Source organism: Danio rerio, chromosome 1 (genome assembly GCF_052040795.2).
Source record: "Danio rerio strain M-AB ecotype USA chromosome 1, GRCz13ab, whole genome shotgun sequence".
Taxonomy (NCBI): Eukaryota; Metazoa; Chordata; class Actinopteri; order Cypriniformes; family Danionidae; genus Danio; species Danio rerio.
In genome coordinates, this window is record NC_141021.1 from 44,711,461 (window position 1) to 44,737,500 (window position 26,040).

Consider the following 26,040-nt stretch of genomic DNA (forward strand, 5'->3'; position numbering starts at 1 on the left):
ACCGTGAGCCTCAAACACCATTGTTTCCTTGTTCTCTTGTAAGTCCCATGAGTGTAAAATCCTGGTAAAAACAGGGACAATACACAGACACTGACACTATATGTGAGATCATTAATATACCATAGAGCTGCACGATTATGGCTAAAACGAGAATAGCAATTTTTTATTTTTATTTTTTGCCTAAAATAAAGATCACAATTTTCTCACGATTTTGTAGATGTAAAGGTTATAAGTGCATGAGCTATTATTATTGTTGTTCTCAAACATATGGTAAAACAGCAATAGGCTTTGTGTAGCTGTACTATTGGTACTATTAGACTTGGAATGGTGGACTTGAATAGACTTTAGATTTGTCCTGGAATTAATGCTGATGATAATTCTGATGTTGAGTTATTGTGTTTGAGACATATGCTTACAATCTGTCATTTTCTGCCTAAAATCTGTTTCTGATGTGATTTTCGTGGATACAGAAGACTGGGTGGGTATTTTTGCATTTCGGCGGGTTTTGGATACTTTTTGGGCTGAAATCAGTCAGCTACATCTGGCTACACTGTGCACTATCGGTTTCATTTTCACTGCTAAGAGCGGTTCACTTCCCGCGCGGCTCCCAAACGATCACTCTGTCACAAACTGAATGCTATTTACAACTTTATTAGATGTTTTTCACAGCATATGCAGGTTCTGTTCACTAAAGTAAACTTCATTCAGAGGCGTGCGCGCCCTGTGGTAACAGCTGACGGTCAGCTCACATCACGTGCGATTTTGCGGTCGCAAATACATTGCATGAAGACAGAAATGACATTTTTGAGGTGAATTGTATCCTATAAATACAGCATGTGACTCTTTCAACACCATTTGGAGGTGTCCACGTTGCTGAACAACGTATGTAAAACAATGTGAAGACTTGTGCGACCATTGCTTCTCTCCTGAACTTGAAAATATGATTGACAGAATCATAGAAATGCTGGATTAAGATCGACTAGGGGGTCGAATCGAAATTGCGATCTGTTTACGATTAATTGTGCAGCTCTAATATACCACTATATTCCTTAGTGAGATTACAAAAAAAAATTTTTTGACCTTATTTTAAAGTTTATCTAAGATTGTATTATGTAGTTTATTGATAAACTGATTTTGAGAGGATCACATGCTTATGATTGATCACAGCTGTTCCTGCATTAACTAACACATGATTTTCCAAGGGCGACGCAGTGGGGCAGTAGGTAGTCCTGTCGCCTCACAGCAAGAAGGTCGCAGTGTCGCTGATTCGAACCTTGGCTTAGTTGGCGTTTCTGTGTGGAGTTTGCATGTTCTCTCTGCATTCGCGTAGGTTTCCTCCGGGTGCTCTGGGTTCCCCCAGAGTCCAAAGACATGCGGTACAGGTGAATTGGGTAGGCTAAATTGTCCGTAGTGTATGAGTGTCTGTGTGTGTGGATGTTTCCCAGAGATGGGTTGTGGCTGGAAGGGCATCCGCTGCGTAAAAACTTGCCAAATTAATAAAGGGACTAAGCTGACAAGAAAATGAATGAATGAATTAAAGCAATAACGACTGAAGTATTAATTTCATTTGAAACTACATACAATTAGAATTCATTTATTTAGAGTAATAAATATAAATATTTGTATAATATATTTATTATATAAATATTTAATAAATATTTGACAAATTTTTTTTTTTACATTTAATAAATGTTGCCTCGATGTAAAGAATAACTTTCTTTAAAAAAAAAAAAAAAAAAAACATGAAAAACTTTTGACCCATAGTGTAGGGATCACAGTTTTGTTGTTTTGTTTTTACTTACTTAACCCACAAACGTACTATGTAAATATCAGAGAACATTTTTAAATATATTAAATCAATGCAATCTATGGACTTCTGGTTCCGGTTAACATGTAAAGGCAACACGGTCTTTGTCTCTCGCAGCAATACCTTTAAAATTTACTTTCTCCTTTAAACCCCAAACTGATCTAAATTAAAACTGTCAAAATCAAAATCTTAAACAGCTGAGGAAATTGTTGCAAGCCACAAAGACATCGAAAAAGGCTAATATCGACGCTGCTCCAACAGACAACGTTACATGGCTAACATTGCAAACATGCTAGAAGACCAAAGAGTTAGCAACCTCACTTGTGGCTTTACAATCAATGCACTTTGACACCTTTAATTAGTTCATCTAAAAAATGAAAATCACATTTTTAGACCACATCTGTATATTTACAATGATTTATTACTTCCTAATATTGCAGTTGCAACAGATTCCCACACCCCTAATAGGATTTCTTATGGAAATCAAAGTTGTTTACCTCAATGGAAGTGAACTTGGACGTGTGTTTTAGCCTGCATTATAACAAACAGAGATTCTGCTAAGTAAGTCTGCCCACTTCAGTTTAAATAAGATAATCTTCTATATATTAGACTATGTTATCTGAATCTACTTCATGACAATGTCTTTATAACAATGTGCGAAGTGAGAACAATGTGCAAAAAAAGAATGATAATAAGAAGTGTTACTTGCAAGAAAAGTGTCAAGCCTTTGAATGTCTTTTAAAAAGCTGATTGTAATGATCTCTGCAAACTTGGCTTCTCAGCTTAATTAACGTGCAGTGCTTCACAGCCACTATTTTTGTCGCGTTTCGTAATGTCAGTTTTCAAACTGTGGGTCAATATGTCTTTATGCTCTGTCTCTTCTTGATAATTGCTTGTGCACTGGACTGAGGGGAACATGCCTTAGAAACTACTTTACCAGAGAAAACTTTCTAAGGACATGTCCGACACATAGGCATGAGTGGATCTGTATGGGAAATGTCAATAATTCACAATTAGTTTTTCATCAAAATGACCTTCACAGAAATGTTTACATTTATTATCACAATTATAATTAGAATACTATTTACATTATGTTCTGGTTATACTGTTGAGCAGAAAATGAAGCATCAAAGTACCGCGACAGCGCTCTGAGATTAGACGGCGGACTCTGCAGCATCTGAAGAGCGACTGCAGGAAATGCGATGATGACACCGATATTGCACGATTGGCTGAGTTCACCATATGAACATAACTACGTGTGTTTCGGGTTTATTATTGGACAAAATCTCTCACAAATTTCAAAACAAACAGTTAACTTTTTATACCATCTCTATCTTGTATACATCATGCTTATTAAAAGACTACTATTTTACTGCATTATCATCTTTTGTTAAATAACTTGTTTATAAAGGCTAGATTGCTTGCATAGGTTAATTGTTGACCTTTTTTATACAGACTATTTACTGTATTGCTCCATGAACGATTTAAATCATACATTTTAGTGAATAACCTATATATTAACTCAAATAAGTCTAACAGACTTGTAATAAAATAATTATCATCACTGATCCTGCCACCCTAAAGGTTTCTTAACAAATTAAGTTAAAGAACTATTTTATTAAGTCATTATAAAATTATTTGTATGATTATGAAATATTTTTTAAATTTCTGTCAAGCCGTTTATGCACAAGTTTTAAAAGTGACATTGATGGACCAGCTCTTTCTTGGAAACTTTAAATGTAGGTCACTTTTTTTGGAAACGTCCTTTTGTTCAATCTTGCTTTCATTATCCAAAATAACCTTAATCATTGTTTAAGACTTAATCAAAACTCCTTGTTTTGGGTTTTACACTAATATATATTGGAAGGCTTATGTCTATAAATGTAAATAAATGTAATCCCCTTTTAGCATATTCAAACAAGTAGTATTGGCCCAAAGAGTGGTTTTTAAACTCCTAGAATTTGTGCTTATTGCTTTGTATTTAATAGGCCTACTCATTTTTATGTGTATATTACCCTCTATTTTCCCCTTATTTCTTTTATTTGTTTGGTATATGTTTCATTCATAATTTCCTTGTTGTTTAAAAATTAACTATAGTTTGTAGAGACTGTATTGTTTTTTTTTGTACTGTAAATATTTTGTTGTTATGAATAAATAAATAACTAAATAAATAACTAACTAAATAAATAAATAAATAAATAAATAAATAAATAAATAAATGATGATGATGCAATGTGATCTGTCATTATGATTGCTGCAACTCTGAGTCCCGAAGTGTCCGACTTGACGGCTCTCTTTTCAACTAACCCCCGCCCAACCACTAGCTGTCGCCGTGGTTCAAGTCGAGCGCACCTTTTGTTTTATCTTGTGATTCCTTTGTTCTGTTTTCCTGTCATTTTATCACGTTCTTGTTTGTCATTAGATAATCTTTCATTCATTCATTAATTTTTTTTCGGCTAATTCCCTTTATTGATTTGAGATCGCCACAGTGGAATGAACCACCAACTTATCCAGCATATGTTTTTATGCAGCTGATACCCTTCTAACTACAAACCATCACTGGGAAAATACATACACACTCATTCACACTCATACACTACGGAAAATGTATCTTACTCAATTCACCTGTATCTCATGTCTTTAGACTTGTGGGGGAAACCCGAGCACCCCGAGGAAACCCATGCGAACGTGGGGAGAACATGCAAACTCCACACAGAAACGCCAACTGACCCAACCAAGGCTGGAACCAGCGACCTTCTTGTTGTGAGTATTTATACTCCTTAGTTTTGGTTAATCCTTGTCTGTGGTTGTAACTTCAACCTTCCTGTCATTCCGTGGTCCAGTCTTTATGCCTGGATTACTCATCCAGGATCATTTCGTTCTTCAAAACTCATCCAAGATTTGTTGTCATAGCAACAATTCTAGTAGCTCAAACCTGCTGGGGAGCAGGCTTATTTTATATAAACAGGATTAGACTAGAGTCGTTTCAATCAAAGGTAATACTGAAAGCAGGGCTGGAGCAAGCTGAACTGCCGCTCTAGGCAGAGGACGATCACACCGCCCTCAACCCCAATGTGAAAACGAAAGTGACTGGTTATGAAAATTAAGTGAGGTGTCGCGGACCTCTTTTCCGGCGCTCTATGCGCGGATATAACTGAGGACGCGTGGGTGCTGAGGGAGGGAGGGAGGTGTCGCAGACTGGCGGACACCGCACTCTCTATTCTGCCGCCCTATGCGTGGATATAACTGAAGACACGTGGGTGCTGAGGGAGGGAGGGAGGGAGGTGTCGTGGACACTGCGGTCTTTATTCTGCCGCCCTATGCGCGGATATAACTGTGAACGCACGGGTGTTGGGAACCTCAATTCTGCCGCCCTATGCGCGTATTTAACTGAGGACACGCGGGTGTCGCGGACCTTAATTCTGCTGCCCTATGCGCGGATATAACTGAGGACACGCGGGTGCTGATAGAGGTGACGCTGACGCCGCCCTCTCTATTCTGTCGTCTATGCGCGAATATATCTGAGGACGCGGGTGGTGAGGGAGGTGTTGCGGACATAACTGAGGACGCAGGTGGTAAGGGTGGTGTCGCAGACGCCGCCCTCTCTATACTGCCGCCCTAGGCGGCCGCCTAGGTCACCTCTACGGACGCGCCGGCCCTGACTGAAAGCATTTACCGAATTTTAATATCTTCTTACTTTAGTAGTTATATACACTTTGGACAATAGTAAAACTTATGCAATCTGCATTCCAAACTTAAAGTACAAAGACTGTTATGGGGTGTTTCTCCCTAAGGGGTTTAAAGGAAACATTTATTAATTTGGTCTTTTTAGAATAAATCTCATACTATTTTAAAGTATAGTTTTAGTATGGTACTTTGTGGTATCAGTGTTTAGCTTGTATGATAATAGACATTTTTGACATTTTTTTTGTTGGAATAATAATTTATGCAGTCGTGCGAGTTTTGACTGCTAATATGACAGTGATTTGATGCTTCGCAAAAGTTGCAGACACCTTTACCAATATCAAAATGCTTTTTTTCATCTGTTTTTCACAACTCAAGCAGCAATCTTATATCAGTTCATCCAAATATTTTAAAACTTGCTTGAAGAACCAAACTATCCTGAGATCAGTTATCAAGATTAAAAGATCCAGGATCTGCCGAATCATCTTAGATCATTTACAGTAAATGAGGTATGAAGAACCGACCCCTGGTCTCTTATATATGGTTTCCCCATAAAGTTTATGTGAATAAATTATAAGACATTTTGATAATACAAAATCAATGCTAGCTCTAATTTAATATTTTCTTGCGAAAAGGCTAAAATCAGATATTCCTTTAGACAATAATTAATACAAACCTTTCCATTATCTCTAATTAGATATTTTTCAGAACACACTTAACATACTAAGTGTTTAAATGAATTATTGATATAAATATGACAATTATTATGTGGGTGGTTTTGTTTATATATTAGACCATAGGGTCAGTTGTGTTTTGTTTTATAACAATTGCACTTGCATTTTAGCAGCTTTTTGCTGGCAAATGTAGCATTTAATACTCCTGTCATGTGTTTATATACACAATATGTGCTCGGAAAAGCTGCCAACACAACAATAATGTGATTGTGGGGGAAAATGTGCACACTATAATTGGTGTTTGTATATCGGTGCGACACAGTTGCTGAGTGTGACATATGGCGTATTGAGTGGAAAGACCTCCTAGGGAGAGAAAGAGAGACGGACAAAGAGTGAGGAGGAGGATGTCAATAGTCAGCAGGATTCTGTCAGTGAATGCAGTAAACTTGGTAGTGTAATATGTATGTCCATGTATGTTCTCTAGAGCTTTACATTGCTCAGTAGGAACTGTCAGGTGAAAAAGAGACGATTCACACTATTTGGATGCATTTTTAACACACAAGCTGCTTAAATCCATAGGAGGATTCTACAGGAAAAGAAATGTTTCCAAGCTGAAGGCCACGTTGTTTTTAAGTCAGCACCACAGAAAGATTCACCCTGGAGCAACCTGGGGTTTGAAATTTGACCTTTTAGCTTACTAGCACTAAAAGTACTGATCTGTTGGTAAATACTCAACCTCAGGCCATCCTATGTGTAGGATGAATGAATATTGTAGCTGGTTCTACTAGTGCTGTAACACCAAAGAAACAAATAAAAACAAAGCAGGCACATGGTTATACATAACCATGTACATTAACCTTTTATAATCTACAGAAAGCCATTGTAAAAAAATAAAAGTTCATTAAAAGGTTCTGTGTTTTTATGGTTTATTTATAGTTATGAATGGTTTTGTTGGGTTTAAGCTTCTCTTTTGATTTTGATGTTGAAAATTCAACTCTGCAGTTTAAAAAAGTGACTTTTATTGACATTCTTGTAGTTTGATTTTCTTTAATTTGTTTTATTCCTTCATTTTTCTTTGGCTTAGTCCCTTATTTATCAGGGGTCGCCACAACGGAAAAAACCGCCAATTATTCCAATGTATGTTTTACATTGCAAGCTTGCCATATTGTCTCCAGTAAAGAGACTTGTTCATGCTTTTATCACCAGCAGGGTGGATTACTGTAATGGACACCTCACTTGCCTTTTAAAATGAAAGCTGCTGCCAGGATGCTGAGCAGAACCCAAAAATTAGAGCACATCACACCTGTCCTCAGATCTTTACACTGGATCCCAGTAACATTCAGAATAGATTTTAAAGTATTATTACTTGTCTATAAATCACTAAATTGCCAAGGACCTCAATACATTACAGATACGCTCACTGAATACAAACACAACAGATCACCCCCCCCCCAATCCAGACTGAAAACATATCTGTTTAGCTGTGCCTGTAACAGATATGTTACAGTGTAACAGATCGTACTATTAAGTTTCTTTAATTTTTTTTTTCATTCTTTTATAACCTAATTTAACACATTTCAACCTGTTTTTATCTGTTTTAAATAAATTTTATACTTTGTTTTTATTTTCTTATACTTGTCTTTTTCATTACTTTATGTAGAGCACTTTGAATTGTCACTGTGCATGAAATGTGCTATATAAATAAATTTGCCTTTCCTTGCTTTGCCTTACACAGCTATTATGCCCCAAGTCTAGGGAAACTATGAGCATAATAAACAAAGTAAAGTTGTGGGTGGTGGATTTGCCAAGTAAAAAAAAAAAAAAAAAAAAAAAAACTTAGGAAAAAAAAACCTCTGTTGACAACCAAACGCGGACATTCAGTTGAGAATAATTGAATAGATTGATTATAGAAAGAGAAGCAATTTAAGTGAGCATCTTTTTAGGGTGGCTACTGGCCAAAATATCAAACAGAAGAATCCACAAAGTAACTGAACTAAATAAACTGCAAGTCTTTAAAGAAAAATACAGCAAGCTTACCTTCCTTCCTAAACATAAACAAAGGCAAAAGTAATTAAATACATAGGCAGGCCATCGCTACAATCTCAAACTCTCAAAAAGTTACAAGCATACTTAGACATTTCGACAAGAATAAAGTTTTGTCGTCGGCTAGAGGATTGGGGAAATCCGCTCTCCACTTTCAGCAACCGTCACACCAAAAATGAGCTTCTCAAACGCTGCCGGAAGTTCCCTTTTATAGATCTCTGCAACCAACAGCCAATCAGAGCCTGGACCACATTAAAATGGGAACCAAAAAAAAAAAACACACAGGAAGCCGGGACAAATAAAAAGACTCATCTAATGTGCAACAAAAATAAATAAATAAACTTTAGTCGTAACAATAGTGAATTCCCTTCCAACCTCAACTTAGTACTAAGAAGCATTCATACACTCTGTCATTCACACACACACATGCACTATGGCCAAATTTGTTAACCCAATTCACTTATAGTACATGTCTTTTGGACTGTGGGGTAAACCAGAGCACTCGCAAGAAACCCATGCGCACACAAAGAAAACATTCAAGCTCTACACAAAAATACCAACTGACCTAGCCGGGACTCAAACCAGTAACCTTCTTGCTGTGAGGTGACAGTGCTAACCACTTAGCCACTGTGCCATCTAGTTTGATATTGAATAAGAAATAATATATAGAGAATTAAGTCTGTAAAATACAGACAAATATAATACCTGCCAATAATAAATGGTAGTTTAATACCAGATTTTTGTATTGTTTTATGCAACAGTGACCCAGAGATGATATCACTTTAAACTATTAAAGATGTCAATAATCAGGTCCCTTAATGCAATTTAAAAGCATAAATAAATAAAAAACTAATAAAAAAAATAAACAAATTAAATTAAGTAAAATGATCAGCCTGAGCAAGAAATGCAATTATTTTTTATTACATTTTATTCACAGCCTCAGCAAAATTACAGTCTGGATCACATTTTTTGCACTGGAAAAATATCTGTTAATTAACTGGTTTTGTATTTTGGGATTTTTATTATTATTATTATTATTTACATTTTGGTTATGAATTACGTTAAAAGACATTGAACTTCTCTTTTCATTTTGTTGTTAAAAAATGCAGTTTAACAAAGTGACTTTTTTTATATTTTAGTAGTGTGATATTGATTAAGAAATAATATATAGAGAATTAAGTCTATAAAATACAGATAAATATAACACTTGCAGTTTATTACCATATTTTTGTATTTTTTATAACAGTGACTAAGAGAATATATCACCTCAAACTATTAAAGATGTCAATAAATCTAACTTTTTCAAACTTTTCAACATCAAAAGTTGTTGGAGAAAAGACTGAGGTCCCATAATGCAATTCAAATCATAAATAAATAAATAAATCAATAAATAAAAACCATGAAGTGAAAATGATCGGCCTAAGCAAGAAACTCAATTATTTATAATGTTATTACATTTTATTCACAGCCTCAGCAAAATTATCTTGAGTGCATTCACAACAGTCTGGATCACATTTCTTTACACTGTAAAAAATGATCTGTAAATGAAAGGTTTTCTGTGTTTTGTCATTCATAAGAATTTAATTGTTTTATTAGAAGCCATGGATTATTTTGTTTTGCCTGTGTTTTGTTTTGTTTTTCTCCACAAGTCTCAAATAAGCAAGCCACTGGCAACAGTGGTGAGAAACTAATTTTACCAATTGACAAAGGAAAAAAAAAGACGTTAAGAGAAACCAGGCTAAGTTGGGCACGACCATTTCTCCTCTGGCCAAACATTTTGTGCAGAGCTGCAGTCTTGGCTAAACACTGGACGTTCATCATGAAGAACTGCAGGGGTGAGTAGGTAAACACCGGCAGGTGTTTGGGCTGGCCCACAGGATCACTGCAGACATTTGTCTGTCACTGGGTCTTTTAGCAATCAGTCTCACACTGTCTGCTCCTCCATGACCACCACAGCATTAGCTCAGGATATGGCCTGGTCCAAGATTATGGATACCTTGGCATCATCTCTTCACAGGTCTTGGATCCCATCAATGGCGCTGCATAATCTCTAGGGGCCTCTTAATGAGTATCCCCAGGCGGAAATAGAGAGTAGGAATAAAGAAAATAATTAGCATAAACAGAAGCTGTATGTTTGCCCAGAGGCTGAGTGAATCTTTATTTAGGGGTAATCTTTGCTTTAAGTTAAAAGTACTGTGAAATGAATTTAAGGCACACATGTCATGGCATATCACATTCCAGCGTGCAGCTTACTCGAGCTGCTTTAATTGAAGAGTTTAGAAATTATTAAATCATCTTTTGAACATTCCCGTTTGATGGAAGTAAGGTTTTTAGTCATAACCCTTGCGAAATTTCAAGTGTAGAACTGAAGAAAATATTTTCACTTTGAAGTGCGTGAAACGACTCGCTGAGGTGATAAACAAATTATGCATGAAAAGATGAAGCAGAAGCTACAGTGAAGAAAAGTTCTTTTCAGGTCAACCAGCAGGATGAATCAAAGACATGAAGGGATTTTGACAGAATATAACCGTGAGTCATCTAGCAATCAGATTTCAGGCTAATGAAGCATGCTTTAGGAGATCTCTACTCTGTATTGGAGTTCACTGACAAATTCCTCTTGTTTTACAAATATAGATTCAGTGTTTTGTTTTGTTTTTCTAGGCTGTTAGAGCTGTATACTATCAGAACCCGATTTAGCAAAACATCACTTGCAGAAACTGCTTTCTGTTTTCTCTGTTGTCCATCACTGATTGCTACAGTTCTGTTATACACCAGCCAACAAACCAAGGCTCCCAGACTTGGTGAAATAATTAGGGTATGTTTACACTGCAGAGTTTTCAGCAAAAAATGATAAAACTTTTGAATGTGCTTTGGCCATTCATTTATACAATGTTTTTGGGGGGACTGAACATACAGGTTTTTCTAAAAAAAAAAAAAAAAAAAAACATGTCATTGGTCAGTCACAATACATTTTTTTAAGGATCACTAAAAAAATGATTAATTGGATTTACATTATTTTTAGGGAAAGTGTTTGCGAACAATCTAAATTAGCATGATTTAAGCAAACACATTAAATTGAATAATGTTTAAGTTGTTTATTTAAATTCAGCCCATATAAATAGTTTGTAACCACTCACCTTAAAATGAGTAAATCCAATTAATAATTTTTAGCGTACAATTTTTACTATTATAAAACTATTATGACTTCTAATTTGCTGCTTATATTAAGTTAGTGGTTGGTTTTAGCTACTGGTATGATTTTAGGAATCATTCAGAATATGTACTTTATAAGTACTAACAAAGTGCAAATATCTTAATAGGCAGGTAATAAGCTTCTAGTTAATAGTGAGACTAAAGTGTTACCTTCTTAACTTATCTGTGTAAACTATAAAATAATTTATTGAAAATGGTAAAATTGTATACATGATGTTCTGATTTTAGGCATTTTTAACAATCAAAACAACACTGGTGGAATATAGGACATGTGTGGTGCATTCCAAATAGCATAAATCACCCTTTAAAAGGCACTTTGAAGTGAAAAGAATCATATTGAGGTGTCCTAATTAAAGTGCTCAAAACTGGCCCCTTTGAAGGCCCTCGGGAATGAAGGATTTCAACTGAGTGAAGATGTTTGGTGTCAAACAGTGTGTACATTTAAAAGGGCTCATCCCTATTGCCTAATTCCTTCACACTGTGAAAAAATTACACTTACAACAATACTTTTCTAGTCGTCTTAACTTACATCAATCAAACTGACTAAACTTTAAACTTTGTGTAAAAAAAAAGTTGTTAAAACCTGATTAACTATATGTTAATGCAACATTAAAAAAAATAGTTGTCTTAAGCTACTTGTTGCACAACATTTTTAGTTGACTAAAATTATAAGGCTTCTTGCTGAATAACTTTGTTTGAGTTGACTCTTGTTGACATGTTGACTTTTAAACCGAGTAGTTGACTCAACTTAAAAGTAAATGGCTTTTTGCTAAACAACTTCTTTACTTGACTCAAATTTTAAACCAAGTTGTTGACTTAACTTAAAATTATAAGGCTTATTGCTTGATAACTTTTTTTGAGTTGACTCAACTTTTAAACCAAGTAGTTCACTCAACTGAAAATTATAAGGCTTTTTGCTGTATATCTGTTTTGACTTGACTTAACTTTTGAACCAAGTAGTTGACTCAACTTAAAATTATTAGGGTTCTTGCTAAATAACTTTTTTGGTTGACTAAAATTTTAAACCAAGTTGTTGACTCAGTTTAAATTTATAAGGCTTCTTGCTGCATATCTTTTTTGAGTTGACTCAACTTTTAAACCAAGTAGTTGACTCAACTTAAAACTAAAAGGCTTGTTTAATAACTTTTCTGAGTTGACTTAAATTTTAAACCAAGTAGTTGACTCAACTTAAAACTATAAGGCTTGCTTAATAACTTTTTTGAGTCAACTCAAATTTTATACCAAGTAGTTGACTTATCTTAAAATTATAAGGTTTCTTGCTTAGTAATTTTTTTTGAGTTGACTCAACTTTTAAACCGAGTTGTTGACTTAACTTAAAATTATAAGGCTTATTGTTTAATAACTTTTTTGAGTCTAATCAATTTTTAAACCAAAGTTGTTAACTCAACTTAAAAATATAAGGCTATTTGCTTAATATTTTTTTTTGAGTTGACTCAAATTTTAAACCAAGTAGTTGATTTAACTTAAAATTATAAGGCTTCTTGCTTAATAACTTTTTTTGAGTTGACTCATCTTTTAAACCTAGTTGACTCAACTTAAAATTATAAGGCTTCTTGCTGCATATCTTTTTTGACTTGACTTAACTTTTGAACCCAGTAGTTGACTCAACTAACTCCTGAAACAGAACAGCACTCATACTCAATATTCCTCACCCACTTCCGTTAGTCAACTTGCATTTTACCTTAGCTGTTGTTCAAGCTACTTATTTTTACTAGTCCATACAGCTTTGTCATGTTTTTGTTTTTTGTCCAACTAACACACAAAAACTCATTAAGCCAACATTTTGCTAGTTGGATTTTTTAGAAGGTTTAAATCTCTTACTCTGAAGGGTAAACACTTCATGGGAGTTAGGACATAGGGCCCTTCTAAATGGAGCACGCTGTTAGTGTTTCTTTACAAAGTTAGAGTTTAGTGTGCAAAGTGTTTATTGTTTCTTTACCTACTGTTGTTCTGTGAAAACATTTTGGTTTGTTTATTTGTTTTGTTGTTGTCTTTTTTGTGTATATTGTTGTGAATGGTTTTGATGTTGTAAAATGTTTAATTTTGTCTTGCATTTTGCTTTGTGATGGTGGCTTATTTTGTTTGTGATTTTGTTTTTATGTGGTTGTCTTGTTGTTTTGTTTCACATGTTTGGTTGTGCATTGTTTAGATGTTTTGTGTATGTTTTAATTGTGGTGTGTTTTATGTTTTTGGCTGTTGTTATGCTTCATTTTTTCAGCTTTAGTTTTATGCTGTTTAATTGTGCATTGTTTTAATATGTGTTTTGTTGTGTATGATTTTTTTTGTGATGCATTTTGTGCATTCGTATTGGTGTTTTTTTACCTTCTGAGTTTTCAGTTTACTCAAATGTAAAGAGTTCACTCGGTCTGCTCATAGTTTTGTATTTATTTATTTATTTTCTTTCTGCAGATCTCATGCAAGCACTGACTCGGCTGTCAGTCAACAATATAAAATGCAGTCAGTGCATCTAAGTATGTAAGTTAGGATTTAGCCTCAGCATTATTTCTTCAGCTTGCTATCACTTATGTAGCTCTAATAGGACATCCTGATGCACTATCCTCACCTTTCTGCCATAACATTAAATCACAGTGGCAGCGCAGTTCCCCTGATTCAGTAGGGTGTTATAGTGTGGTGCACTGTCTGATTTACCGCCCTTTGATACGGAGTGGTCCGCCAGTTATAATAGACTGCATGCCTTGAGGTGGACGAAATAAAAGTCTGTGTTTAATGACAATTGATGAACCAAGTTTTTGGCACTTTTTTTGGGCCGGGTGTCATACCAGTTGGAGAGATTTTAAAAGTTTATTGAAAGCATTGTTGTTGCTTATTTACTTCTATATGTGCTTATTTATTTTACTTATTTACGTGTTTCTGCGTTTGTTCATTTGTTTGATTATTCCTTCTTTCCTTCCTTCCTTCTTTCCTTCTTTCTTTCGTTCGTTCGTTCGCACACTCGTTTGTTTGTTTGTTTGTTTGTTTGTTCATTCGTTCGTTACTTTGTTCATTCCTTTGTTTGCTTGCTTGTTCTTTCGGTTGTTCGCTTACTCTTTCTTTCATTTGTTCGCTCATTTGTTCATTCATTCATTCGATCGTTGGTTCGTTTGTTTGTTTGCTCGCTTGCTTGCTGCTTTGTTCATTCATTTGTTCATTCCTTTATTCGTTCATTTGTTCCTTCATTCATTACTTCTTTCATTTGTTCCTTCGTTCATTCACTCACTTATTTGTTTATATTTCGTTGATTTTAAATGTTTATTTATTTAAAGCATTGTTGTTCTGTCTTGCTTATTTACTTCTGTATGTGTTTATTTAGTTTACATACTCATTTACTTGCTTGAGCGTTTGTTCATACCTTTGTTTGTTTGTTCCTTCGTTCGTTCATCTGTTCCTGCAATCATTCATTCCTTTGTTTGTTCCTTCCTTCTTTTGTTCGCGCACTTGTTTGTTTGTTTGTTCATTCATTCGTTCTTTCTTTTGTTTGCTCGCTCGTTCTTTTGTTCATTCGTTCGTTCATTCGTTCGCTCTTTCTTTCGCTCACTTGTTCGCTAGTTCATTTGCTCATTGGTTCGCTCAAACGTTCGTTTGCTTGTTCCCTTGCTCCTTTGCTCACTTGTTTGCTTGTTCGTTCTCTTGTTCATTTGCTTATTTGTTCATTTGTTTGCTCGTTTGTTCATATGTTTGTTCATTCATCACTGATTGCAACTATTTTTTTTCTATAACTAATTTTTAAAATACAAAAGTAATATATTTATAACACATGCACACACACACATACATAAAATAATAATAATAATATTAATAATAATAATAATAATAATAATAATAATAATAATAATAAATAATAATTTAATATTAATACCAGCTATATTTATTTTCATTTAAATATGTATTTGTTTTATTTGTTTATTTATTTTAAGTATATACTACTACTAATAAAATAATAATTTTATTTTCAGATTATTATGAATATTATTATTATTACTACTACTACTACATTTTTTGGGGTGATAATGCTGGTTTTCAAATGAGACCTATAAATGAAAACATTTATAAAACTGTTTAGTATAAAAATGTTTAGTATAAATATATAATTTAATACTATTTATTAGTATTTCAATAACATTATTTTTTCATAAGTGTAACAATCAGAGTTTGAGTTTTCCAGAATAATTGTATAATTTGAGCTGTTATTGTTCCCCTAAAACTGAACTTCACCTTTTTGGGTCTCAGTAACTGAAGCTGGCAGGATGTCAGTGAATTTGCATAACCGTAATCACAGATAAGTAAGAAGGACAGCGAGAGAGATTGCACATGTGCATTTATAAACTCATAGCACATTTCAGATTATTTGTTTGGCCCAGGCTATGCATACAGATGTTCTTATGCAAGTGAGTGATGGAACTGCTGGTCAGCTGAGGTCAGAGGGTGCTTTTCTGGAAGCTCCATTAGTTCACTGACTGACAGGTGATAGATAAACCTGCAGACCCACAGGGATAATGAATTCTCTGACAACAGGTGTCATTGTCACAATAGCAGCTGTGAGCATCCATAGGCAGCTGGGATTTTTCTTGTTATTAAAGAAAGTGACTTTGTGTCACTTCCAGGGGATTTTTACCAACTTTTAAAGCATAACGGGAGGGATGCCACTATACTCAATCTTATTTTTCTTTTTAAAATATTTAAACAGAGCAAGGGATATTTTTCTGCAGAAAAAAACAGTTTTTAATTTAATTTATAAAACCATATTGAGGTCAATATTGTTAGCCTCCTTTTTATTTTAATTTTGAGGTTTTTGTTGTTTAGGCTGCATTTTTTATTTACTGTAATAAACTTTATCTTCATCTTCCTCATCACTCCAGATAATGTCCATATTTAAGATATTTCCATCTGCCACATGTTCAAGAACTTCAATATATGTATACTCTGCATATGAAATTGTTTCAGCAATGAATTAGTACATAGATAGTTTTTTATATATAAAAGTTTAATCAGTATTACTGGAGATTTAATGTCAATTACAGATTTTAAACCCATTGTACATCCTTATGGACAGACACATATGAAAAAATTCTGATCTAAAGCTTGCAATGTTGTGTAATTCACCAGTCTTTCTCCACCCAACCTACTCTGAGCTGTGATTAAACTGGCAATTCTTTGCATGGGATTGGGTTACTCTAACAAGGAGGCTAAAGACCGTGGCCTTTAGCGTCTGTTGCTAGAGTACCTCTAGAGGTCAGAAGAGTGAGGTTTACCTGCGTTGCTCTAACAAGGAGGCTAAGGGAGCTAAAGATCATGGCCTCTAATGTCTGTCGCAAGAGTACCTTTAGAGGTCAGAGGAGTGAGGTTTACTTGCATAGCACTTCAGCTGGCCTCCAATGCACTCATCCCTCTAAACCTCACACCCATCCCGAACAAGCCGCCACATGTAACCCACCAGTCCTTCTGCACCCAACCCGCTCTGAATTGGGCTTGAACCGGCTATTCGTTGCATGGAAGTCGGTTGCTCTAACAAGAAGGTTAAAAACCAGGGCCTCTAGCTTCTGTCGCTAGAGCACGTTTAGAGGTCAGAGGAGTGAGGTTTACTTGCATAGCACTTCACTGGCTGGCCTCTATTACACTCATCCCTCTACACCTCACTCCCATCCCGAACGAGCCCCTATATGTAACCCACCCGTCTTTCTGCACCCAACCCGCTCTGAGCTGGGAACGAACCAGCGATTCTTTGCAAGGGAGTCAGTTGTTCTAACGAGGAGGCTAAAGACCATGACCTCTAGCATCTGTTGCAAGAGCACCTTTAGAGGTCAGAGGAGTGAGGTTTACCTGCGTTACACTTCACTAGCTGGCCTCTGTTACACACAACCCCCTAAACCTCACTCCCATCCCGGACGAGCCCCCACATGTAACCCACTGGTCCTGCTGCAGCTAACCTATGCTGAGCTGGAACCGGTAATTCTTTGCATGGGAGTCGGTTGCTCTAAGAAGGAGGCTAAAGACTACGACCTCTAACGTCTGTCAGTAGAGCACCTTTAGAGGTCTAACGAGTGAGGTTTACCTACATAACACTTCGCTAGCTGGCCTGTTACAGTTACAAAAGATTTAAAACTTTAATTACTAAGTGCAATCCTTCTTTCTTACATACAAGCTATGAAATAATAGAAAATATATCAATCAATCTAAATAAAACACTGCAAATGTGGGTTATGTCTGTGTCTGAATGAAGTGAAGTGATTTCATGCTGCTTTTCAGAGTAGAAATTTTTTTTCAAAGTACAACATGCCGAGCCTTAACACCATTTGACAGGATGACAATCGTCCACTCTTATGAACTGCAGGCTTTAAATTAGATTAAATGCTCAGGAATCCCAAAAAGCATGGGTTGACGTGATGTCCATTGCAATGGACAAAGGGTCTTTGGGGTTAACCTTTTAAGCCTTTAAATGTCACTTTAAGCTCTATGGAAGTGTCTTGAAAAATATCTAGTCAAATATTATATTCTGCCATCATGGCAAAGATAAAATAAATCAGTTATTAGAAATTAGATATTAAAACTATTATGTTTAGAAATGTATTGAAGAAATTATTCCTTTCTGTGTGTGTGTGTGTGTATATATATATTTATTTATTTATTAATTAATTAATTAATTTATATATATATATATATATATATATATATATATATATATATATATATATATATATATATATATATATATATATATATATATATATATATATATTTGATACTATGGTGGAACGACGTCTCAGTTTGAAAGATTTTTAATAGACACTTACTCACAAGTCTTTTTGTTCATTGCAACCCCACTACCAAATGAAAGGTTGCATTGAATTGAGCTCATTCAGTTTCTTCGAATAATGCAACACAAACACTTGTGCTGGAAGAGTTAGCATCATTTTCACTTTTAAGTTTTAAATCAATCACACTACTAAACCTTGTGTAGTGTGCTGTAAACCTCTCATTTCTGTCTCAAGTCTCATTATTATTTATGCTGAGAAGTACCCTAGCTCTGAAGCCTTAGGACTCATTTAGAAAGGACACATTCTCTCTAGGATGTGTCCTTCTGTTTGAGAAAAAAAAGAAACAACACTTTGTTTGGCCTTCAAAAAGTTGGGGTCGATATCAGCTGTTCATGCTCCAACTTCATATCTTGAACTTGAGTTTCAATTGCAAAAAAAAGTGTTACATTGTTATAATTTTATATTGTTTTTATATTGGACATTTTTTGGACATTTACCATTTTCTTTAAACTTAAAAGAGGTAATCACAAAATAGTGGTAGGTATTCTGGTCATTTTTCAGTACCACACACATCCCTGTGTGCTGTTAGTTGTGGTGCTTATTTAAATGTATTTATTACATGTACATGAGTAAACATGTACTCTACATTTTTTATCATTATTATTCATCACCTTGTTGTAAAGGTGCTTTAAGTAATGAATTATGTGTATAAACCTGTAATAAACAAGAAAACTATATTCATATTTAAATATTATTTAATCAAATAATATTTTACTGTTGTTGTAAATAGAACTAAATATATTAATATTGACACTCGTTTTAAGTGATGAAATCCTTATGGAATTATGATATAATGGAAGAATACTTTTCAGCTTTTTATTGCATTAATTGTATATACAAACTGTAAAATGTGATTAGTTTGCTTTACTTAAAGAAAGTGAGTAAAGTAAATTTACTTCAAAAAATGAGTAAGATTTTAAAAACAATTAAATTAAGTGAGATTGCTATCACTTAATTAAATTAATATAAATAATTTAATATAAATTAAGTGAGATTATGAGTTAAATAGAGATTTATGATGACATTAATCTGAAGAATTTATGAATTCATTATTTATTAATAAAGTAAATTGATGAAATAATCATATTAAACCCAAATTGAATTAAAATATGTGGATAATTCCTATTTTAGTGGCATTTTTTGAAAAAGAAAAGAAAAAAAAAAGGAAATAAAAACTCATAGAGACTCGTTTCTGCCACCATCATCTTCATCACACACACTTTTATTCTGTCTGGGAAATAAAGATGTTTTATTTTTATTTGCAATATTAAATTCCATTAAAACAACACTCTCTCACCAGTCTTCATACTAGCCATACACTTCTTCATACACTTCATACTCACATCCAATATCCAGGGCCAGATGGAATCTGCGGATGTTTTTTGCTGTTACTGCGGAGAATTTTGGTAAAAATCTGCAGATTTCTGTGGAATTATTTTGGGAGTATCATAACTAAAACCTTAATATGTGGAAAAAAGTAATACCTTTTTACTTTTATTTAATGTTTAAATTGCAAATCTAATTAGATTCACTTTATTTGATAAACAAAGCAAGTCTCTCATAATATATCTACTAAAAGACAGAAAATATTATATTACAAACTAAATTGTACATAAATCTGATGAACATTTTCACATTCGTCAATAATATTACTGTACTTAATTTAAAAACTGAATAAAAATTAATTTACACAAGTAAATAAACAGAATTAATGATGGGCTAAATATCTGCAGAAATCTGCGGAATTCTGCAGAAAACCTACACGCGCAGATTCCGTGTGGGCCTACCAATAACTCAGAGTTTGTCAAGGGGACATGAATTAAATGGAGCTGAATTAAAAAGTAAACTGAAGTTGAAGCTACATTGAGTTAAAGTTACCAAAATTACATAAAACTCTTGAGGAAAAAATGGATACCGTGGTGATGCAATGACGTTGTAACGATTTTTAACAGCCTTCTGGTCGTGGGGATGAAGGAAGTGAAGAAGCACTGATATTTAAAGAGCTTTACTAAAGAAAAACCAAACAAACACATGGCAGCTTGTCACGAAGACTCCTGTTAGCAAAAAGGCAAAAAAGGCTTGGTTCTCCACACACGTTGTGTTTCGGTCCTCCACCAGCTGAGAGACCATTGTTTGCGGTGCCTGGCCACGGCACTGGACGCTCCTTGGCAGGCGTCAGCTGGCAGGCAATGGCTCCTCTGGAATCTGGGTACCAGGCCGTGAACCCCCCTGTCTCTTTCATTTTCTACTCCTCCCCTTCATGGCAGTCAGCAGCAGGCTATGGCTCTTCTCGGCAGATTGCAGTGGCTTCCCTGGATTCTGCCTATGGTGGTTAGTCCCGCATCCCCTGACCTCCTCATCTTGGTGGACGGAAGTTCTTTGCATCCGGTACACGAGCGACTCCTCCATCCCCTCACAGATGACAGCCGCCCCTTCAGGTGACATCGGCGAGCTCTTTGCTTTGCTAACCTCGAGCATCTCCAGAGGCAGATTCTGCTCATCCAACTCAATAGAACCTCAACCTCCCTGAGTGGCGAGGGCTTCCTGGCAGCGTGTTCCTCTTTCCTTTCCAGCTTTTGGGACAAATGTAATGGTTTTAAATGGCCTCCTGGCCAACAGAAAGACGGAGGCAGAAGCTGATAAAACAAAGAACTTTATTAAAGAGAAAACAAACAAGCTAAATAAAACAAACACAACGTTAATGTGTCCAGGTCTGGACCTCTTTCGTCCTCCTTAGCCGTCTCTTATAATCTAGAGCAGTGGTTCTCAAACTGTGGTACGTGTACCACTAGTGGTACAGAGGCTTCCTTCTAGTGGTACGCGGAGGAATGAAATATGTCATGTACATGCTACACACATTTAATAATTTATCAAAAATGATTTGTATAATATGTTATATATGACATATAGCCTATATAGAGCTACGCCGGCAGCTAACTCTCTGCAACTCTCACATGGTCGCCCACTGAAGCTAAGCAGGGCTGCGCCCGGTCAGTACCTGGATGGGAGACCACTTGGGAAAGCTAGGTTGCTGCCGGAAGTGGTGTTAGTGAGGCCAGCAGGGGGCGCCCAACCTGCGGTCTGTGTGGGTCCTAATGCCCCAGTATAGTGACGGGGACTCTATACTGCTCAGTGAGCGCCATCTTTCGGATGAGACGTTAAACCGAGGTCCCGACTCTCTGTGGTCGTTAAAAATTCCAGGATGTCCTTCGAAAAAGAGTAGGGGTTTAACCCCGGCATCCTGGCCAAATCTGCCCACTGGCCTCTGTCCATCATGGCCTCCTAACCCTCCCCATATCATGATTGGCATATCATCACTCTGTCTCCTCTCTACCAATCAGCTGGTGTGTGGTGTGCGGTCTGGCGCAAAATGGCTGCCGTCGCGTCATCCAGGTGGATGCTGCACACTGGTGGTGGATGATTAGATTCCCCCCCCCATTGTGTAAAGCGCTTTGAGTGCTAGAAAAGCGCTATATAAATGTAACGAATTATTATTATTATTATTATTATTATTATCATTTTTCGGAGGTAATCTGCCATGTTTTTTAACTGTGCAGAGGTCTAGCTGTTTTACTGAGCCTACTACGCTACTGTATTTCAATATTGCTCATTTTGGTGGTACTTGGAGAGACAATTTTTTTCTGAGGTGGTACTTGATAAAAAAAGTTTGAGAGCTTTTCCGCGGGACTCGTTCCCATGGCTCTCGGTCGCACCCTTTCGCCACAGATGTTAATTGATCTAGATGTGCAATAACAAGTAAAACGGGAACATGAAAGGAACATTCAAAAAGCAACTCATATAAACACCCTGATCATATTATTGCCTTATTTACATCAAGGTGAATGATTCAATTACTGATGTGATGTCCATGTAAATGTAGTCAATGGATTTAATTGATTCAACTTATTGCTTTTAAGGCAACGGGTTTACTCACCTTTTTAAAGTAATGTAACTAAACCCTTTTATAGCAAATGTAAATGTGTAACACAAAGGAAATTGGTCATGCCTCTAAGAATTATACTGTATTTTCTCATACATGTTAAATCCCCATGGTGAATTCCTTTCACAGCTCATTGTGTATTCAGAGGTGTATACTAATTCTTTCTTGTGTATTGCAGAATACATTTTTTTAAGATTGGGCCATGAAACTAAAATTATTTATTTAAAAGATACAATGAAGTTATAGCAACTTACTACGTTAGAAGACAAGGTGAGCAGAAATGTCACCTTCAGCACCGCATAAATAAATCACTACTCAAAACACACCGGATGTTTCTTTATCTCATCATAACTAATGCACAAATACGTGCAAGACAAGTCAGATAGATGACTGATAAATAATGGATACACTACAGCAATGCCAAGTAGCTGCCTAGTAGCCCTTTATAAACTCTGCCTGAGGGGTCAAGCATCGGCTGGCTAGTGTGGTCCAGTTAGCATCAAGGTTAAGGATTGCACTGCCATTGAGCTGAATAGGAATACTCTTGCAATGTGTTTTAGACCCCGGGCCACAACAGATCATCTGAGATGCTTCAGCGTCTTGAGAACTTATTCAGAATTCTCTGCTGAAGACCTAAATGAAACTTTTGACAGAGAAAACAGGAGGGGGGAGAAGAGCCTGCGGTTTATACATTTGATTTGAGTTTTAAACGAATCACATTTAATGATTTGATAATGCAGTTTTTACTGGAATGACAAGTCAGTCAAGTAAACAGCTCCCTGCTGTGAAAGTGGGTCGACTTTTTATTTTGAAAGTGACTGAACCGGGAGCAAGTTACTGCCCTGATTTGATCAAATAGCTTTTTTTTACTGCAGCGTGTCACAAAACTTTTGAGAAAACTATTTCATGAAGATTGTATAAGGCAAATATTCAGAAAATGCTGAATTTTATAGCAAATATTTTTGCTTTACCACATTTTTTAATATTTATTTACTGGCTTTTTGCATTTTACAGAACAACAAAGCAACTACAACAAAATATAGAAGAAAAAAACAATACAATAATAATAATACATAAAAATACTAACCTATGACAGCCTACAATAACCGAACAACTGAACACAGAGGGACAAATGCACATGAAAGCAAAATTTATCAGGCTGATAAATCTGATTAGGCAATCCATAAAGTAAGATAAATTACACTGTAAAAAAATCCATTATTTTAGCTGAGGTGCCGGAAAAAAACTTGAAACAATGACCATTAAATTACCGAAATTTACAGTAAAATGACGGCCGTTAAATTACAGAAATTTACTGTAATATATCGCCATCAAATTACAGACATTTACTGTAAAATAACGGATGTTAAATTACAGAATATACTGTAAAATATCAGCATTAAATTACAGACATACTGTAAAATAACAGCCTTTAAATTTTAGAAATTTACAGTAAAATAACGGCTGTTAAATTACAGAAATTTACTGTAAAATATCGCCATCAAATCACAGACATTTACCGTAAAATAACGGACGTTAAATTGCAGAATTTACTGTAAAAAATGGACGCTAAATTAAAGAAATTTCTTTAAATGTAAATCTTTAGATGTAATTTAACGGCCGTTATTTTAGGGTTTTTTCGGTACCCCAGCTGCCAAAAAAAAAAAGGAAAATAACAGATTTTTTTTTTTTTTTTTTTTTTTTTTACAGTGTAACATTGTTTTTAATGTATATTACCAAAAAAATATATATTATCCTGACTATAGTTTTATTGTCAAATTGTAGTCTGGGCCATTGTTAAAAGCATTATAGATTATGAATGGTGAAAATCAATTGCACTTAATCTTTAATTACTTCTTTAATTGACAGGGGTCATTGGTTATGCTTCCATAACATTAAGATGTTCTAATATCTGTCCCAGTGGTTTATATGATGTCCCATGATTTATCAAATATCTCAAATTTATTATTATTGATATATCTCAACCTCTCCAAAGTAAGCATGTTTATGAGATCTCTACCCCACATACCAAACATAGGTACAGATTCAGTTTTCCACAATCAAAATCACCCTTTTGGCAATTACCATACCAAATAACATGGCTTGTCTTTCATCTTTAATAAACATCTATAAGTTACTAAATATCCCAAGAACAGCTATTAGTGGATATGGTTCAACATTTTTGGAGCTAGGGCTTTAGAAAAACATTCAAGTATATTTTCTCAAAATTCTTGTAATTTAGGACACAACCATATCAAACGGTTTAGGGATCCTTCAGCTGTTTTACACCGATAGAGTAAAGATACCTGAGGAAAAATCTTATGCAGTTTCTCCTTAGATAAGTATAACCTATGCAAGGTTTTAAATTGAATTAAATTATGTCTTATGTTAATTGAACATGCACGTTCTGAAGGCCTTCTTCCCAACTCTCCGAATTTATCTCTAACCCTAATTCAGTCTCCCAAGCTTGCTTAATTTTGACTTCATCTACTACTTCCTGTCTTAACAAAATCCTATAGAAATGTGACACGGCTCTTTGATGTATATTAAACCTGTTAATTTCTTTGAGCACTTTGCGTTGCTTTATGGCATTAAAATTTGGTATTCGTTTTTTTCACCGAATCTCTAATCGGTGGGTATCTTTAACACATTATTTATGTAGGGGATTTAAATATATTTTTGAAATGTTGTTTTTGTGATGACATGCAAACAGTCACATTTCACCTTTTTTTCCTTGCCAAAATATAGTTGACATTCAAATAAGTGTTTGACTTAAATTATTTAAAGGTTTGTTTTACCCCAAATCTACAAAATTATGTTACTGATTACTCATCCTTACGTCATTTAAAATCCCTGAGACCTTCGTTCATCTTTGTAATGCAAAATGAAGATATTTTAGATGAAATCAAAGAGCTCTCTCATCCTCTATAAACAGCAATGGTCCAATATGTTCAGTAGTCCAGAAAAGTAAACAGAAACAATGTCAATACTATCTATGTGGTTTCAGCAGTTCAGTTGTAATCATATGATACAGCAAGAAAACTTTTGTATGCCCAAAAATTACAAGGAGACTTTGTTTGCCAATGATTAGGCATTAGGGTGCACGTATAAGCAATACGACATACAGTTGAAGTCAGAATTATTAACCCCTTTGAATTATTATTATGATTAATTTTTAAAATATTTTCCAAATCATGTTTAGATAGTGTTTTTTTTCTTCTGGAGAAAGTCTTATTTGTTTTATTTTATGGCTAGAATAAAAGCAGTTTTTAATTTTTTAAAGGTCAAAATTATTAGCCCCTAAATAATAAACATAATAAAAAAATAATAAACAGGGGGGCTAAAAATTCTGACAACTGTATGTGTGCTGCTAACTCAATACATGCATAAATGTAAATATAGTGTAAATGTAAATGCTAACCTGCTTATGGTTGTGTTAAGTTGTGTAGATTTTAGTACTTCAAAACAATGGTGTATGTATGAAAATTGTTTGTACAAAATACAGAAATGTACTGTATTTTACTGTATTTTAAGTTAAATTATGTCAACCACAAACTACCATTTTTTTTACCGTAACTACACTGAAAAAAATTATTCAAAGATGATTCCTTAGATTTACAAAAAAAATTTTACGTTAAGTGGTTCGTAACAATTTATTTGTGTTGAATTTAAACAAACAAATTAAGTTGAACATTATTAAACTTAATTTGTTTGTTTAAATTCAACACAAATAAATTTTTTGCAACAGTTCTGCATGCAACACTTTTTTCAGTGTATTACAGATTTTTTTTTTTTACATTGTACTTTCCATTTTTACTTTTAATGCCTATAGTTTAACTGTTGTGT

The 26,040-nt window shown here is 34.9% G+C and overlaps 1 long non-coding RNA gene across 1 annotated transcript in view; it reads left to right on the top strand.

The window, feature by feature from the left end:
- The window catches only part of LOC141386143 (uncharacterized), a 248,468-nt gene that overhangs the window by 213,251 nt on the left and 9,177 nt on the right, over positions 1-26,040 (top strand). The window contains exon 5 of the long non-coding RNA XR_015476834.1: positions 4,452-4,570. This is a non-coding gene — a long non-coding RNA (uncharacterized LOC141386143). The remainder of the gene's footprint in view (positions 1-4,451; positions 4,571-26,040) is intronic.